At 37.3% G+C, this 14,467-nt stretch overlaps 1 long non-coding RNA gene across 1 annotated transcript; it reads left to right on the top strand.

Annotated features, from left to right (window-relative positions):
- The first annotated feature begins 654 nt into the window (after nucleotides 1–654).
- On the top strand, nucleotides 655–9,195 carry LOC145716940 (uncharacterized). Its single transcript, XR_014139879.1, has 3 exons — nucleotides 655–671; nucleotides 2,791–2,855; nucleotides 9,055–9,195. It is a non-coding gene; the product is annotated as an uncharacterized LOC145716940 (long non-coding RNA).
- Nucleotides 9,196–14,467: the final 5,272 nt, after the last annotated feature.

The raw sequence follows: 14,467 nt of genomic DNA, 5'->3' as shown, positions 1-14,467 counted from the left end.
TTCTCAATATGTTTTAGTTATTTTAATATTAGGCAAAGGTTTTCCAGAAGTGATATTTCATCTTAGGCCTGAAAGAGGAAAAGAATTTAGTCAAAGTGTAGGACAGTGGGGGAAGAATTTGCTTTGCAAAGGGAACAACTTGTGCAAACCCCAGGAAAGGGGGAAGAAAGAACATGACAATCAGCTGGTTGTTAAGTAGATCATTATAGTTGGTGCAAAAATTTGGAGTGAAGAAGCTAAAAAGAAGAAGGTGGAAGAGAGGCCATATTATAAGCCACATTGGGCACTTCTAGTTTTTCCTCAGAAGTGGGTTCACCTCAATAGGAAGTTCGGGTGACTTCCAACAGGGGGCACTATTCACATTCACATTTACATGAATGATGTTCCCTACCTGTCTCCCACTATTTATGCAACACAGAAGGAAGCCCTTGGAGTTGTAGAACAAGCCTAAATTCCTGAAAAGCTCCAGATTTTAAATTTAAAAGGAAGATGTATCCATTTTTTATTGACGTTAGATGATATTTGTTAGTTTGGAATGTGTACGTTGCTGAAGTTCAGTTCTATCGTTTTTTGTTTGTTTTGACATTCATTTCTTTTTCTCTTTTCCACCAGAGAACTGGATTTATTGTGTAACCTCAGTGGTATGCCTCGCCATCTATAATGATATTCAGGTGGGTTCGATTATCAAATCATGGTGTGCTGGTGTAGTTCATTATCAATGCTATCAAACATATACACAAAATATACAAAAATAATTGATTCCAGCAAAAATATACACAAAATCCAGAGGATAGTGCAAAACACTTTTCCTGTGGGTAGTCCATATCCAGTTAACCTTGATGGGTACTCTCCAGTCCCTTATTGCCAAATTTTCCTCCTTCATGCAGATACAGTACCCTCTACTAGTGTCTAGCATGAGGGTGTTAGACCTCAGGCCTTAGAGATGTCAGAGGGGAAATCTTTCTCCAGGTAATTAGAATATTAACTGCGTCTCTTTGCATGCTAAAAGAACCTCCCTCCCCAAAGCAAGAGTGAGAATAGGAAAGGAATGAGGGTACCTTGTTCATTCCACACTAATTTGTATTTAACTCAAAATATGAAGAAGTTGTTTCCTTCTGTTGCACTTACAATACAAATATTAGCCATGGTAGAGTCGCTTGGCTGTCCCTTGGTTCTTTCCTAATGATAGCAAAGTTATTTTGTTTGTTTGAACTTGCCTCATTTTGAAACCCAGTTTAATGATTTTGCAAATTTGCTTTAGAGGAGACTCAGACTAGCTGGTCAGGCAGGGATGAAGCTTCTGCTACTGCCATTTCTTTCTGTGACTTTAAAAGTTAACTAAATTACAGATGTATTTTAAAATAAATGCTATTATGTGCCAGGTTTGTGGGGGTGCAGTGGTGAATGAGATAGACACAGTTTTTACCCTGAAAGAGATTGCAATCTAGTGGGAAATACAGAAAAGTAAGACACTCTGATAATGGAATAGAATTAGAGACTTGGTGGTGTTCCATGTGAATCCATGTATGGGTTGGGTCCAGATGGGAAGGACCTACAATATCCAGTGATTTATAACAACCCTATCCAGGTTAACCTTGGGCTGTTTCCAGTGCCAATGTTTGAAATGACACCAAGACTTGAAGAATTTGAGGCCTGCCCTGTGAGTTCAGATCTAAAGGCCAGAACAGGCCTTTTGTGCTCAGGTCCAAACCAGACCCTACTCAGGCAAACCTTGAACCCCTCTGTCTCTGAACCATACCACCTGAATCGAGACTGTCATTTGTCTTTCACCTCTTTAGGGTTGGAGTGGCTCTCCCATGTGACCAGAGAATATGTAAGACCAGTATAGCCTCCAAATGCTATTGGCTTGTATCTAGCTTTGAAATATTTTAAGCTCTAGATTCCTGTAAGTTCCTTCCTAATTTTAAAGCTTTTGTAAGTTAATATTTTGAATTTCTACAAAAGGGAAACCCTTTCTTTCAGAAGCATTCCAGCTAATAAATACAGATGAAATGCCCAAGTTAGGAAATTGCCATTTTGCAACCCGTAACATATTTGATTCAGACACAGATCATCAAGAGATGTTGAAACCATTACATGAAATATAGTTGGGGAATAAGATATTCACTTGGTCTCAAAATATCACCCTACAGATATCATCAAAAGGGAATAAATTCAGGATAACACCAGAATGGGAAGTGAACTAGAGACAAATTTCTAGAAGAAGGAAAATACCATATTTATATTGACCGGTGAATCAGAGATGAGGAAGATTGACAGTCCATATAAAACTTTACCAGATTCTTGGGGCGCCTAGGTGGCTCAGTCATTAAGCGTCTGCCTTCGACTCAGGTCGTGATCTGAGTCCTGGGATCAGGCCCCTACCGGCTCCCTGTCCATGGGAAGACTGCTTCTCCCTCCCCCACTCCCCCTGCTTGTTTTCCCTCTCTCGCTCTGTCTCTCTCTATCAAATAAATAAATAAAATCTTAAAAAAAGAAAAAAAAAACTTTACTAGATTCTTTTTAACAGATTTATGGAATGTAAGAACTAGAGAGAATTTCAGGGTTTAGTCATATCATCTAGCTTACCTCCTTCAATTTACAGTTAACATTATCATCATCTTTCAGTCTTAAAAGATAAAGTTATTTTCTTACATAGAAATGGCCAGGCTCTAGTGTTAAGTCATTGGCTCGGGGCTGCCTGGGAAGGGCACAGCCTCAGCTTGAAAGCTAATGTGGGTCTTGAAAGCATTAACAACTGGAAGCTATTAACTAATATGCTCTTTGCAGCTGGATGGCAAGTTCTTTCTATAAGTGAAATCCAAGCAGCCCACTCTGTTGCCAAAGTGCAAAAGGTATGTGCTGAGGGTGTTGGTGTCTGATGATAAGGGTGCTTTTGTATTGAGGGAGGAGTCTCCTGAACCAGAAGGTCCTGGCCTCTTGTCATTCTTTCTTTTATTTAAATTTTATTTATTTATTTGAGAGAGAGAGAGAATGAGAGAGAGAGAGAGCACGAGAGGGGGAGGGTCAGAGGGAGAAACAGACTCCCCGCTCAGCAGGGAGCCCGATGCGGACTCGATACTGGGACTCCAGGATCATGACCTGAGCCGAAGGCAGTCACTTAACCAACTGAGCCACCCAGGCACCCTCTTTTTTTTTTCCTTTTATGTCCTGTCCAGATATAATTAACTCTTTGTTATTATTAATGCTACTCACCACTATAACCAATCAAAACCATACTACTGAGTTCTCGTCTTCTCAATGCCCCATGGAGACGTAAGCATTTTTAGCCAGCCTGTTATTGGGGTTTCCTGGAGGCTCAAGCATAGCCTATTGAGGCTGAACCCAAGGAAAGTCAGGATGGCAATGTCTATTTTCAGAATTATCTTCCCATCTCCATGTAGCCTGATGCAGGAACTTGAACTCCTCTTAACTACCTCTTGTAATAATTTCTGAGGACCTCCCTAGTAATTATGCCTTAGGTGACCTTCATTTGGATAATGCTTAGGTTCCAGCTGGTACTCTAAAAAGGTAAAAGAAAAGAGATCAAACTGATCCTAGGAGATAGTCACATAGAAGAGAATCTACTTCTAGTACAGTGGTTTAGTCTTGGCTGTATATTTAATTATGAGAGGGGCTTAAAAATACTCATGCCTGCCCACCCCACCCCATTCAGACCTTGATTTAATCAGTCCAAAGCATGGCCTAGGACTCAAGATTTTTAAAAGCTCCCCAGATGACTTTAATGTGCAGACGAGACTCAGAACCACTACCCTAGTTGGTGGTGGAAACTAAAGAAAGAAGCATCATTTGACAAAATCAGCATGTGAGTTCTTCAATTTGTTCAGTTCCTTTGTTCAGTAAATACAGCAAATTTGACTCAGCCCTGCCTACCAGACATGACTACATTTCATTACTGGAATCCAGACAAGTAGAATATAAAAAGAGATTGGTGGAATTGTATAGAAAGTATAAGTATTCAGTAAGAATAGGGTCTTCAAGGCACACACAGAAAGAGGCATTATTCTCTTCAGAGTAGATCAAGGAAGATACCTTATAAAAAAGCGTTTGTAGGCTGAGACCTGAAGACAACCAATGGGAATTACTCACATGAGGAAGGTGGGAAGAGCATCTAAGGCAAAGGGAATAGGTAGGCTGTCAAAGACCAAAGATATTTGAGAGAGCAACTTCAGGAAACCAGAAATTCATCAGCAGGGCTAGAGCATAGTTGGAACAATAAAAACCGTAAATTAGGTGCCACAGCCGAAGGGGCTAGATGGTGTTAAATCTGTAGATCAATTTGGGGGCATATTGCAATATTAATGATATTAAGTCTTCTGAGTCATAAACGTGGGATGTCTTTCTATTTAAGTTTTCTTTAATTCTTTCCACATGTTTTGTAGTTTTCAAAATGCAACTTTTATACTTCAAGTTTTTTCTGAAGTACTTTATTTTCTCTGATGCTATTATAAATGGAAGTGTTTTCTTAATTTCATTTCAGTTTAATCATTGCTGCTGTATAGAAATACAATTGACTTTTGTATATAGATCCAGTATCCTGCAACCTGGCTGAACTTATTTCTTAAATTTAATTTTTTTTTAGTGGATTACTTTGGATTTTCTATATACCAGATCATGTCATTCGCAAATGGAGATAATGTCACTTCTTCCTTTCCTTCCTTTTATTTATTTTTCTCACCTAACTGTCCTGGTTAGAACTTCCAGGATAATGTTGAATGGAAGTGGGAAAAGTAGGCATCCTTGTTTTTTTTTCTGATCTTGGAGGAAAGCATTCAATCTTTTACCATTTAAGTATGATGTTAACTGTGGATTTTTCTTAGATGCTGTTACCAGGTTGGAGAAGTTCTCTTCTACTTCTAGCATATTGAGTATTTGTTGTTTTGTTTTGTTTTAAACCATAAAAGAGTCGTGAATTTTGTAAAATGCTTTTTCTGCAACTATTGAGATGACCATGTGGGTTTTGTTCTTCATTCTGTTGTTATGGTGTTTTACATTAATTAATTTTGGGATGTTAAACCAACCTTACATTCCTGGGATAAATCCCACTTCCTTGTGGTGTATAATCTTTTTATATGCTGGATTTGTTTTGCTAGTATATTGTTGAGGATTTTTGCATGTATATTCATAAGTGATAATCGGTTTCTAATTTTCTTATGCTATCTTTGGTTTGGGTATCAGGGTAATACTGGTCTGATAGAATGAATTGGGAAGTGTTCCCTCCTCTTCTATTTTTTGAGAAGAATTGGCATTAATTCTTCTTTATATGTTTGATTCCAGTGAAGCCTTTGGACTTGGGCTTCTTTTTGTGGGTAGTTTTTAAATTGCTAATTGAATTTCTTTACTTACTAGAGGTCTTTTCTGATTGTCTATCTCTTCTTTGGTCAATTTTAGTAGTTTATGTATTTCTAGGAACTTTTCTATTTCATCTGTTTTTTTAATTTCATCTGTTGGCATACAGTTGTTCATAGCATTCCCTTATAGTCCTTTCCATTTGTGGAATATTGGGAATAATGTCTTGTCTTTCATTCATTATTTTAGTAATTTGAGTCTTTTTTCTTAGAGAGCTTAGCTAAAGATTTGCTAATTTTGTCGATCTTTTTAAAGAAACAACTTTTGGTTAAGTTGATTTTCTCTATTGTTTTTCTATTCTCTAATTCCCACTCTAATCCTTATTATTTCCTTTCTTCTACTTGCTTTGCATTTAGTTTCCTCTTCTCTTCCTACTGTCTTAAGGTGGAGGTTAGGTTGTGCTTTGAGATCTTTTTTTTTTTTAAGATTTATTTGAGAGAGAGAGAGAGAGACAGCGCCTACACAAGCAGGGGGAGAGGCAGAAGGAGAAGCAGGTTCCCTGCTGAGCAGGGAGCCTGACACGGGATTGGATCCCAGAACCCTGGGATCATGACCTGAGCCCAAGGTAGATGCTTAACCGACTGAGCCACCCAGGCGCCCCAAGATCTTTCTTCTTTTTTAATGTAGGTGTTTATAGCTACAGAATTTCCTCTAAGCACTGCTTTCATTGCATCCCATATATTTTGGTATGTTGTGTCTTCATTTTCATTGATCTCAAAGTATTTTCCAATTTCCTTTGTGATTTTTTTTTTCTTTGACCCATTGGTTATGTATTGAGTTTAAGATGCCAATTAGATATCCAAGTGGAGATATGAGTAAGGCAGTTAGATATACAACTCTAGGGCTTAGAAAAGTGGTCCACCTGATGGGTGGACCATGGGACTGAGTACAAAACAAGTAACACAGATTGTTCTTTTGTGGTCTAAATATTGAAGCCCATGTGAAAAGAAGACATATGTTAAATATGCTCTTGAAATAAAGTGTTGTTTTTTTGTTTTTGTTTTTTGTTTTTTTTGGATGGCTTCAGTTACTGAGACAGTTGGCCAAAAATAAAAACAGAGCTAAAATCATTCTCATCTCTGATGAGAGTGTTTCTAACACTGTTGGTCTGAAAATGTTCTGGACTGGATCTATGCAGCTGCAACCTTAAGGTCCTTTTACATTAAATCATTCTTTTCAGTACATTGTTGCTTCTTTGTTTTCCTATCATTGCTCCTCCTTGACATAGTTCAAAATTCAGTCAATGGTTTAAATATTAGCTTACAAGTGTCTGTTCAGAAGAATATGTTGCAATAGCACGTATGTCCCAACATTACTTCCATGAGAATGTTCATTAACTACTCACACAAGTCCATCAGTCCCAACAAAATATAAAGTCAAACATTGCAGTTGTAAAGCCCTGCCTAACACACTATCAAAATCTAAAACTTTTGTGGTATATCAGTTTTTAAAGTTGCTGTTGTGAATGAATGTTTGACATTTCAGGATTTCATGAATTTCTGGTTGCATTTTACCTTAGAGAACAATTTCACTAATGCTTTGGATAAAATGAACTACCTATCTATTCTTTTCATGGAACAAAGAACATTAGTAGGTCATAAAGAGATGGTCAACATCCCCAGGGTCAGAGCAGCAAGGTCAAAATGTCCTTGTTTGTTTCCCATTGCATACAAAATGAAGTCCAGACTCATTAACATGGCATTCAGGGCCATATACAATCTGCCCTCAACCTACCTTTCAATATTATTTTCCTTGGTCCACCTGATCATTCATTCATTCATTCATTCATTTGGCAACAATTTGTTGAGTGTCTTAAGTGTCCTTAGGCACTGAAATAAGTTCTAGGGTGTATCCCCATTGTATATGTTAGACCCACTACCTGTCCTCATGGAACTTACAACCTAGACAGAAGAACAGTCAAGTGAACAGGCAATTACAAAACCCAATCACCTAACCCCTAGCCATCCCAACTATACCTAGAGACTTGCAGTTCAGGATGGAACCATGCATGCAACTGAATGCAGATTTGAGAAAGCCTAAGCTAACAATAGCTTCATAGCTCCCTTGGCCATGTCCTGGTCATCGACATTGATGGATCATTTCTAGCCCTAGAATTCCTGGGAACATCTCAGCATTTGGGAAGCTGCCGTGGGATTTCAGACCTGCTCTAAAGTGGTCAGTACAGGCCTCATGGGCCCCAATTCAAACCAGACCCATTCCAGGGAAGCTTCAGAACCACTTCCATATCTGAGACATTCTACATGTGGTCCAGGATGATAGTCCTTTCCCATGCTCTGTAAATTTAGAATGTAGAGCCTGAGACAGGGAGGCAGTCTCATGCAAGTAGGTTTATTGCAAGACTTCTCTCGAAAGAAACCTGTAAGCCATGAGGGAAGCTGCACAGGGCAAGGCAGGATCTAAGCAAAGACGTGGTGTCAACTGAGGTCTAGCTTTAGCCTGATCCCGGGGCTGGGGGGGGGCTGCTCTCTAGCGTGCATGGTACCACAAAGTTGTCCCACCTTGAAGCAAGGTAGCTGGGTAGTTGTGTCCCCAGAATCAGTCAGTTATTGACTATGGACCAATCCTAGAGAGAGGACATAACTTCTCAAGCATTTCTGGGCAAGCTGTCCGCCATGGCTGAGGCAAATTACCTGGAGAAGGGGGAAACTTTAGCAGCCAACACTCACAGTATCTATAGGATGGGTGCACCAAGCCCGGGAAAGGGGATCTTGTCACGGCATCAACTGCATCTACTACACTCAGAAAATGTGCCAGAGCAGCTTCCAAGTGTTTGTCTGTGTCCAGGTTTGAAACACTCCCATTTGGGTGTCTTTTCTGCTTTACTCATCAAAATCTGCTTTATACTTCAAATTACAAAATTACCTATGAACGTTAAAAGGTTGTGATTTAGATTCTTAGACTTCCTTCTCAGTGATCCCACTATCTAATGTTAATAATTAACCTGAAGACTAATTTAACCAAATTCTTCAAGCTGAGTTTACAAAAAGGAGGGCAGTTTCAAGAAAGGTTCTGTCAATAGTTTAATGCTACCCCAGCCATGAACATTTTTGGTCTATATTTTTTTCTACTTGGGAAAAAGTTGGGTACAGGAGCAAACGTAAGTGAAAGATCCCATTTTCATTTGCAATGTATTTTGGTTATAATTTTATAGAAAAAAGAACTCAATCACTGCCACATGAAATTTTCTACTTCTGAAAACTGAATTGAATTTCTTCTTTTATCTATTGTCCTATGCCATTGCTCTGTTTTCTATATGAGTACTTTGTGAACAGTGTTTGACTTGTATTCTAAAACTTCATATTTTTCCCAAGCTGTTACCCTTGCCCCAGGGAAGAGTAACTTACTGATTGATATTTTGGTTAAAAATGGATTCTTTGAAAGACTGACACATAATCCCTATTTGCATTTCTTATAGAGGATTCTATTAAACATACCCAGGCTGCAACTGATCAAAACCACTACCATGTGTCTGCTTGAAATCTAATCCTTGGGATGCTTTCAGGAAGCTATCCTGGCTTTATCATAGATAATAAAATTTTGAGAAATAAAAAATATGTTGTTAGGTGTAAGAAACGTTGCTAATTTCAATTGATTCTCCTAAGTGAAAAATGTTTTAAAAATATGTTTTATTAACAGATTGACTGTATTTTATTGTTTCAACAGGTATGTTGTCTCAGCACCTATTGTATTCTATGTTTGGAACCTCTGAAAATGTAGTAATTCAAGTTCATGGATACACAGACTCATTTGCTGTGACCACTGCTATTAAAAGTTATCCTGATAATAGTTCTACATATTCTTTTGGCCAAGGTAATTTATCTCCAAAAAATAAACTCGAAAGTTCTGCAAACTTAACTGTATGTATTCTTATAATAGTTTATTTTATATGCCAAACGTTTCTTTATAAAACACACATGGATCCTTTCTACATATGTGGGTGTAAAAATGTGTTACATCATACTATTAAGTGAATCTACTATTTAATAAGAAATAAATGCCATATGTTTATAAAGGTAAGTAAGTGGGAAATGTTAAATAGAGAATCCACTTTTTATTTGGGGGCAATGTAAAGAAATGTATAAAGCAGATAAAGGTTATTAAGGTGAAAAGATCTGATGATATGAGTTGAAAATGAAGTCAACCGACACATACACCCGTTTAAAAATTGCAAGATGAATACAGTAGTCTCTTCTGATCAGCTGTTTCACTTTCCGTGGTTTCAGTTAACCGTGGTCAACTGTGGTCCAGAAGCAGATGATCCCCCTCCTAATGTATCATCAGAAGGTCAATCATAGCCTCACACTACATCACACGCCTGTGTCATTCACCTCACTTCCTCTCATCACACAGGCATTTTACCATCTCGCATCATCACAAGAGGAGTAAATACAGTAAAGTAAGATATTTTGAGAGAGAAAAATAGACCACTTTTATTATGGCATATTGCTATAATTGTTCTATTTTATTAGTTACTGTTAATCTCTTGCTGTGCCTAATTTATAAATTAAACTTTATCATAGGTATTTTGTATAGAAAAAAACCTGTATTTATATATAGGGTTTGGTACTAACCACAGTTTCAGGCATCCACTGGGGGTCTTGGAATGTATCCCTCATGGATAAAGGGGGACTACTGTACTAGAAAGAGATAATTTATATACTTAAATTTTATATATTCAGAGGAAAAATAGAGGAAGAGAAAGACATAGAGGTTTTTTGTTTTTGTTTTTTTAAGATTTTATTTATTTATTTGACAGAGACAGACACAGTGAGAGAGGGAACACAAGCAAGGGGAGTGGGAGAGGGAGAAGCAGGCTTACCGCGGAGCAGGGAGCCTGATGCGAGGCTGGATCCCAGGACCCTGGGATCATGACCTGAGCTGAAGGCAGATGCTTAACGACTGAGCCACCCAGGTGCCCCTAGACATAGGTTTGACTTTGTTGATTTAAAAATTCAAAGAGGTAAATGGAGAAAAATTTGAACATTTGTTTTCCTAAATTATGTACAACATTCTAACCTCTTTGTTTTCTACAAAAATTAGTTTTTTCCTAAAATATGTACCTTTGATAGGTTTTTAGTACTTTCTCTTTGGACTTGAATCAAACAAATTTTCCTTCAAACGAATTTGTGAACAATATTCAAGGAAAATTAGAGACGTGTCTGCAATTACTATAAAACTTACTGGCCATATGCAAAACATTTGAAGAGGGCTACATACTAAATATATAATGACCAATGGACATGAAAAACATTAGCAAAAGAAAGGTTTCAAAGTATAAGTCCATATAGAACTATAAATATAAGCGATATTTTGTTCATTTATACTACCATGTGGTAAGTCATTTAATCCCCCCATTCTCCCACCCCTCCATTGCTGATAAACTTTTGATCTTTCTTAATGACTTGGTTATTTTGTCTATTAAAAATTGAATTTTTTCAGTGATTGTCATTTTTAATAGACATTAAACCTGGATCAGTTTTTTTAAGTAATTATTTCAAACTAAATTTGATAAGAAACCAAAATCCAGAGGTGTTCCTGGAAAGATATATTTACTGTTTTATTTTACAAAATTTTCATATTTGTTGCATATAAACAATTCAAATCACTCTCATAGCTAACTAAAAGACAAACGCTTTTGCTATTTTAAGATTATTATACAATATTTCCTCCATTAACTTTTTTTTTTTTTAACAGATACAACCAAAAGATTTATCTGGAGCACCAAATGCAGTTTGATAGGTATATTTAGAAGTTGTATCTGATCATTTTTCAAAAGCAACAAAAATTCCACCATGCTATGACAATGGATTTCTCTTCATTCAGACAGACAGATGTGTTTACAATTCAGATGAGTCAAGTATAATAAAAAGGGAATTTTAGTTTCTGGAAAAAAAGTAGGATGACCGATTAATGGTATTGAGACCAGTGGCTTATCTTTGAAGGGAAAAATGAAGTTAATTCCCAACTTTATACCATACACAAAAATGAAAGAGTTGACAAACTGAAGGTTAAATTGTACATTATAAAAACAAAGAATCAGCAAAATATGAGCATAATTTGGAGGTAGGAGGGACCTTTCTTAGAATGATGCCAAGTCTCCTTTCAAAATGTTCTTTAAAAAAACGTGAGGTGAGCTGAAAGTTAATACAAGAAGATGAATTTTAACTTTGAAAAAAAAATCTCATGTTTAGTATATGTGCTGCCGAAGCGAGCACAAAAAAATCTCACGTTTATTCTCAATGTCATCTTTTAGAAATAATATTTCAATTTAATATTAACATAGAAAATTGTGAACCAGATTGCAAAATTTGCCTAGCAATGTTTGTCTCCATTGGGAATGGTTTCAGTCTTCTAGTAAATTTCCTCTTACAAATTATCTCAAGGGAGGGAAGGCAGGTCAGGCTAATGGCATACCAAATGCAGCAGCACTTTACGAATTGCCATTAAAGATGAGGGCAATGGTGATGATGCTAATCAGGTGACCAAAGATAGAGGTCACCTCCATAATTTTAGCAACAGGACAAACTCCCTGCCAGTACACATTAGCTGCTCCTTAGACACTCAGAACTGTTTGTGGATGCCTGATCAGAAAAATCACTAGGTATCTAAGGTGAGATGTCCTGCCTGTGAGACTCTCACCCTTCTATGCACTCAAGTACTTAATATTTTGAGATATGCAGATTCTTGCCTGCATCTTATGTGTTAGAGAATACTTCACTGGGTCTGTTGATGCAATTTACTGCTTACATTCCTCTCACTCTACTCTATAATAATTTCAGGTACCAGGGGGCCGCAGTCTTTCTTATCTATCAGTGGTTTCAAAATATAAAAGGTTTACTGAAAATAATGAGTTGAATCATATTTTAAATGCATAAAGGGAAATATTTAAAAGAACCCATTCAGGAAATTTTTGGTGAAAAGAACATTTTTTTCACTTTAATATAAAGTTCACATCCAATATTCTAATTCATCTTTTCCTTTTTTTGTTTTTTTGTTTTTCTTTTTTAAAAGTAAGCTTTACTAGGGGACGCCTGGGTGGCTCAGTTGGTTAAGTGGCTGCCTTCGGCTCAGGTCATGATCCCAGGGTCCTGGGATCGAGCCCCACGTCAGGCTCCTTCCTCAACAGGGAGCCTGCTTCTCCCTCTCCCTCTGCCTGCCACTCCACCTGCTTGTGCTCTCCCTCTTTCTATCTCTATCAAGTAAATAAATAAAATCTTAAAAAAAAAAAAAGGTAAGCTTTACTATATTCAATGTGGGGCTTGAAATCATGACTGTGAGATCAAGAGCCACATACTCTAACAACTGAGCCAGCCAGGAGCTCCTAATTCATCTTTTCCTTTAAACTTGGATTTTATGTTTGGACTTTTAAATTTTTATTTTAAATTTCATGACCCTCATGTTATAGGGTTATTAATAATATTGTCAGATCATTTAGAGTTGAACAGAGTTTCTAATAATGACAGTTTTTTTTTCTTATAGTAAAAGAATTTATTCATTGGATGAAGACCTAAAACCATAACAAAGGGAAATTACCTTAACTTTTATACTTTTAATTTAAATCAAAATTTAACCTTGGCATTTTCATTATATGAATAGTTTTCATCAATATAGCACAAGTCAAATGTGGCATTAATTTATTTAATATTAAATAGCAGCAGACATTTATTGAGCACTTATTTTGGGAACAACCTGGTAATTTTATACTTCTTTTATCCCAATTGATAACTTTGGTGTGTAAATTAAATGTTAGTGGAAATACATTTTAAATGGCTCCATTAAAGAACACCCTTTATTTTTTTAAATCAATATAAATCATTTATTTTTTATCAGTAATTATTTTTTTATTATTAACATATAATGTATTATTTGTTTCAGGGGTACAGGTCTGTGATTCATCAGTCTTACACAATACGCAGTGCTCCCCACAACACATACCCTCCCCAATGTCCATCACCCAGCCATCCCATCCCCCCACCTCGTTCCCCTCCAGCAACCCTCAGTTTGTGTCCTGAGGTTAAGAGTCTCTTATTGGTTTGTCTCCCTCTCTGGTTTCGTCTTGTTTCATTTTTTCCTCTCTTCCCCTATGATCCTCTGCCTTCTTTCTCAAATTCCACATATCAGTGAGATCATATGATAATTGTCTTTCTCTGATTGACTTATTTAGCTTAGCATAATAACCTCTAGTTCCATCCATGTTGTTGCAAATGGCAAGATTTCATTTTTTTGATGGCTGCATAATATTCCATTGTGTGTGTGTACATATATATATACACACACACACACATCTTCTTTATCCATTCATCTGTCGATGGACATCTGGACTCTTTCCATAGTTTGGCTATTGTGGACATTGCTGCTATAAACTTTGGGATGTAGGTGCCCCTTCGGATTACTAATTTGTATCTTTGGGATAAATACCCAGTAGTGCAATTGCTGGGTCGTAGGGTAGCTCTATTTTCAACTTTTTGAGGAACCTCCATACTGTTTTCCAGAGTGGTTGCACCAGCTTGCATTCCCACCAACAGTGGGACTTTCCTCTTGTGATTGAGTTTGAGTTTCAAAGCAATTATGATCTGAAAATATGCAGGGAATAATCTTGATCTTTTGGTAACAGCTAAGACCTGATTTGTGACCCAGGATGTGATCTATTCTGGAGAATGTTCCATGTGCACTAGAGAGGAATGTGTATTCTGTAGCTTTGGTATGGAATGTTCTGAATATATCTGTGAAGTCCATCTGGTCCTGTGTGTCATTTAAAGCCCTTATTTCGGGGTGCCTGGGTGGCTCAGTCATTAAGCGTCTGCCTTCGGCTCAGGTCATGATCCCAGGGTCCTGGGATCGAGCCCCACATCGGGCTCCCTGCTCCGCGGGAAGCCTGCTTCTCCCTCTCCCACTCCCCCTCCTTGTGTTCCCTCTCTCGCTGTGTCTCTGTGTCTCTGTGAAATAAATAAATAAAATCTTTAAAAAAAATAAAAATAAAAAAAATAAAGCCCTTATTTCCTTGTTGATCTTTTGCTTAGATGATCTGTCCATTTCAGTGAGGGTGTTGTTAAAGTCCCCTACTATTATTGTATTA

This window comes from Leptonychotes weddellii, chromosome 14 (genome assembly GCF_054177405.1).
Source record: "Leptonychotes weddellii isolate Sample4059 chromosome 14, ASM5417740v2, whole genome shotgun sequence".
NCBI classification, from domain to species: Eukaryota; Metazoa; Chordata; class Mammalia; order Carnivora; family Phocidae; genus Leptonychotes; species Leptonychotes weddellii.
Note: the sequence above shows the minus strand (reverse complement) of the source record. Positions and strands in the feature narration are given on the sequence as shown.